The sequence below is a fragment of the Cariama cristata genome, unplaced genomic scaffold (assembly GCF_000690535.1).
Source record: "Cariama cristata isolate BGI_N322 unplaced genomic scaffold, ASM69053v1 scaffold5284, whole genome shotgun sequence".
NCBI lineage: Eukaryota > Metazoa > Chordata > Aves > Cariamiformes > Cariamidae > Cariama > Cariama cristata.
Window position 1 is genome coordinate 1 of NW_009612228.1, and position 5,134 is coordinate 5,134.

General features: G+C 34.9%; 1 long non-coding RNA gene across 1 annotated transcript; it reads left to right on the forward strand.

Annotated features, from left to right (window-relative positions):
- The first annotated feature begins 1,624 nt into the window (after positions 1–1,624).
- On the forward strand, positions 1,625–3,009 carry LOC104160409. The gene is made up of 2 exons (XR_696439.1): positions 1,625–1,788; positions 2,743–3,009. It is a non-coding gene; the product is annotated as an uncharacterized LOC104160409 (long non-coding RNA).
- Positions 3,010–5,134: the final 2,125 nt, after the last annotated feature.

Here is a 5,134-nt window from a genome sequence, read left to right on the forward strand (position 1 = left end):
GAGAATGCTGTGGGAAATGGTGTCAAAGCAAGAGTGTATAGTTTAAGTAAGCCAGACATTACTGTTGGTGGTTTGAAGTAAAGATCATCGCATGAGTTTACAGTCTTTAGTTGCAGACTTGCTGTTTGCATCTAGATAAAAATGATGTCTAAAACTTATTTTAGAGGAATTCATATAGTCTTGTGTTTGTTTTCATTTTGATGGGAATTTGATGGAATTTTGCAGAGATGTTATGCAGTTGTTTGCTCTCTGCATACTAATCTGCATCAGACTGCAAAGTCTGCTCCTAGGCTGTGCCCTTTGCAGATCAAAATCACAAACTGCCTAGCAAATGATTTTTTTTTTTTTTAATACTTCTGTGCATAGAGGAAGTTAATTCCTGTCAAAAAGGAGTCCTTTATTTCTTTTCTGTTTACGAAGGAAGCACTTCTTTATTTATCTACAGTAGATTTCTATAGAGCGAATTCTAAAACCATCAGAAACCTTCAATGTATCTGCAGTGTTCGCTAAGAAAGATGCTTTTGCCTGAGTCGTGCTGCCTTATATCATGTTCTTGGCATGAAGTAGTGCTTTTCATTAATGCCAAATCTAGGTGAGATGTACTTTGTGCTTGATTAGAGTTGCTCACCAAAATACTACTTAGACCTCTTTTTTTAAATCTCAGCAACCTAGATGCATATCAAGCAGATGAACCAAGAAATATATTTTCAGACAGAGCAGATCAACTTGCTTAAGTACAAACTTCAGTACACACCCTCGGTACACATTCACTGTAGTGCATCCTCCTTTTGGGTTGCAGCTAGTAAATATAATGCTGGGAATGACGAGAAAACTTTGATCCTATTGAGTCATTCAAAATGAGGTGATGTTTCTGTGCTTTTGTCTTTTTTTTTTTTTTTTTCTGTCTTACTATGCTTACGCTATGATCTGATAGAATACCACTCTTCAGGGCCTCTGTTCGTAAGACCAGAAAAGCAGCTAGGACATAGCTGAGCATCTGGAAGCAGAGGCCAGTCAAAACCAAATTAGGAGATTCTGACTCATTCACGAGGTGTTATAGTTCTTTGATTTATACTTTTTTTTTGTTTTTTTGTCCTGTGCTGCATCATTTCTCTGCGTGCTTGGACGAGCAGCATGTCTTCCCATGACCTTGCAGTAAGCTAGACTTTTAATCGTTAACATTTCTTCTTCCTCAAACTCTTTCCAAGTAGAATTGTTTGAATTGCCAGTGAAAATAAAGGTGGACAGTAATGGAGGCACAATAGAGTTGCGAATACTGTCATCCAACCTGCTTCATTTTTGCCTGATTAAGATAGAAAACTTGTACTGGAGTTCGGTTGTATGTGGTGCTGACATGGTCAAAAGGGCAGCATTTTAGATCCGTATCAGTGCTACTCATAACTTTTTAATTTAATTAGCAGTTGGTGTTTTTTTTTTTGTGAGACTTTTTTGTATAACCTGAAAAAGTTTAAAATTCTCCAAATTATTTTGGAGATAGTTGTATCTTCCTGTAGCTTCCAGGAGGAATTTGTGTCTGAAATGTATTTTACAGAGATTTGCATCTGGCTTCATCTATGGCCATGTATGTAAACATGCACCACAACATACTTTTCCTTCGTGTTCTACAGGTTAGTATCTGCTGGAGCTACAAAAGTTTATGCCATTCTTACTCATGGCATTTTTTCTGGTCCTGCTATTTCTCGGATTAATAATGCATCGTTTGAGGCTGTTGTGGTAACTAATACAATCCCCCAAGAAGAGAAAATGAAACACTGCCCGAAAATTCAGGTATGGTGCTGGTTTTGTGTCATCTGTTTAAACTCTGGATTTGTATTTTCCTGTTCACTGATACTAGAATTTGTGCCTTGAGAGGAAAATAATATTTTAACATACATGGTTTGCAGAACATCTTGCTAAAACATGCCAAAGAACTGTTTTAAGGGTATTCAGGTAGTACAATAGAGTATTGCAAAATATTTGGTATTTGCAACAAATTGAGTATGACTGACTGTGAAAGAGTGGCAAATGTAAAATTGGCTGGGTTGTTTTCTGTTTTATCAATATTAATTATACGATATTTGTATGTAGGAACTTAAGTTATGTTATTATGGGTGCCACAGAAACCTTAGACGATGACAACTTTTTTTTTTTTTGCAAATACAGTAATGAAGATGCTCAAGATAACAATGACATATGTTTCTTTTCAAAAACCAAACTGAAAATACAAAGCTGCCTTATGTCAGTAGCTTTTACATGAGGTTGTTCTGGGAAGTCATGTGTCCCTTTTGGAGTTTTTCAGAGTGGAGGAAAGCATAAAGGATTGTGTTGGGTTTTTTTAATGCAACATTGAATTTTTAAAAAACTTAAAATTTATTTGGTATTTACTGAAACAAGGCAAGCGCTTAAAAAGTATACATCCCTTAAACTGAATTTGTGTCAAGTGGACACTGCCATCTGATGGCTAGAATAGTGTTTGGGTTTGGTTTTTTTGACAACATGCCCTGTGCCAGAAGTCTTCAGCAATGTGCCTGTGCAGCAATCTTATTCAATGCTTTCTTACTCAATTTTTGAGTTTGTGCTTTGTATTAATGCAGTTCTTATGTATATGTTCAGTACCTAATGCTTTAATGTTATTTTACTTCCTAGAAGAGGTAAGAGAGCACAATGGTAAATTGAATGTTTATGCGCATGTTTATTATTCTTGACATCCCATAAATTTTATCTTCTTGATTTTTCTTTCAGTTTATTGACATTTCCATGATCCTGGCTGAGGCAATTCGAAGAACACACAATGGTGAATCTGTGTCTTACCTGTTCAGTCACGTCCCCTTGTAACCGCATCTTTGCAAAGGCCCCTCAGCCAGCACTGTTGTTTTTAACAATGCATCTCACCCACAAGAAATGAGCACCTTTGTACAATTCCAGAGCTCGTATGTTTAATTATTATATTTGTCTTGTAATTACCATTTGTTCTTTGTAAATGGGCAATAAATCTCTGTCTTGCAGAAACTTTATGAATTCCCTTGAGAATCTGGAAGTCTTGTATCTAGCGTTAAGTTCTCTTTTACGTGCTGGTCCTCACTTTCTGCTAAACTGCTGCTTCGGATCTGTTTTTCTATAGAGAACTACAAACTGTTGATAGAACTTAGCAGGATGTATGCATGTAAGATCACTTTCTGTGTTAAGCTAAATCTATCAGGCAAGCGGTTGTTGGTTTTTGTTTTGTTATGTTTAACTACCATGAATAGTATTTTGTAAACCCTAAAAGAGTGTAAACTTCATGTTAATTTTGAGGAACTGCTGACACATCCATAGTATTAACTGTGTTTCAAACACTTGATGTTCTTTTTTCCACGAGATATGTGGCTGCTGTTTTCTTTTGTAAAGCTCCCATTACATTAAATCGTTTGCTTAACATCTATTCTGTGCAGTTACTGTCTTCGGTTGTAAGATTAATGTTTCAGTATTCCTGGGATGATTCATTTCATGTGTTTCAATAATAAGGACCAATCTTTAATCATGAGCAGTTTGGTTTAAATTTAATATCTTTTTTTTTCGCCTGTAGTTTTTGACATTCCTTGATTGTGATCATATGAATCATTTCGTAGCAGTTTTCCTGTTAATATTGTAAAGCTTCATTATGCAAAGTCCAAACAGCGAATTTTAACACACCTATAGTTATACAGACTGGTATTGATTTAAAAGTATCTGAAAATACTTCTTGGTTTTGTTTTCAAACTGCACAGTCAATAGAGCTTCAGGTTTCTATTACAAAGTACCACAATATTTTACTGTGCTGCCAGTGAACTAGGGTAGACTAACTAGTCTCAAATACTTTAACATTAGAGAATTAAAATCATTATGAAAACAGTTTTGTCTCTTGTATACTGAGAAAGCTTATGGTGAAGTACTGGTAATGCAGTCAGTAATGGGTTCTGGGTGGAAAAAAACCCAAATCTAGTATTGTAATTTTAGGTCTTTGAATCCTTCTATAGAGTGTTTTCAGTCTTCCTGCTAGAAAGGAAGAGTTTGTGTGTATTGAGATCACCTAGATCCTGCACCTAGATCATGGGAAAACACAGTTTCCTACCTGAAATTGCAGTTGTTAATTGCAAAAGCGTTTGTCATGCTTGAGAGATACTTCTTTACTGTGGAGCTGCATGAAAAATAGCCTTATTTCATCCTACCTTGCTTATTCTGGGATATATTTATAATGATACAATGTTGTATTATAAAATGAAATTATAATTTTTTTCCATTCCATTTAAGACAGATTATTCTTTTAGTTTCTCTGAATTAATCTAATTTGTCATTATAATTTTTTCCAGGAATTTTATATTTCTTCTGTGGGTTTATTTTTCCTATATGAAAATAGGTAAAACGATTTCACTTGTACTGCTTTTAGCGATGAATACAGGAATGAAGTATATAAGATACTGTGGTGAGAATTCAGTTCAGCCACTGGTTCTCAGAGGAATTCCTCATTACAGTTGAATTTTCAAAAATATAGCACAATGGAAACAAATTTACATTATTGTTTTATTTGGTAAAGCAATTTTTTTAAATGTAAGATTATTTAACCTATTGTCTTGAAAATCTTACTTCGCCGTTAAGTTGTTAACCCCAAGTCTGTGGCCACATAATTATACCAAAGTTTAGACCTGAGTACTACACAAAAGGTATACAATACATTTAATGCACGGTATCAATTCAGTTGCTTTATAGATAACATCTTTGTTACAAATAAAATACTGAATTTTTTGCCTTTATTGTGCACGAGTATTGTAAATTAAAATTACTTTTGTTTTTATTCTTTTGATACTTTCGTTTTTGGAGACGGTGCCCTGCACAGATCAAATAGGGAAGAATGTAGGCATTGATTCTCATGCAAACCTTGCTCGTAAATCATGCTCCAGCTGTCTTAGGCATAAGGATGAACTGTTAATCACACCAGACTGGTACACATCTTTATAATAAGATCATCCTTCTCCTTTTTATGGTCTGACAGAAGGGACACAATGTTTAAATTTTGTGAGTTTGAGTTAACACTTTATTAGCAGTTGAAGTGCTTATTTCTCAGATTGTTGTAAGCAAACCCACTCAACTAGATTTAACAGGATGAGACGGGGAAGAG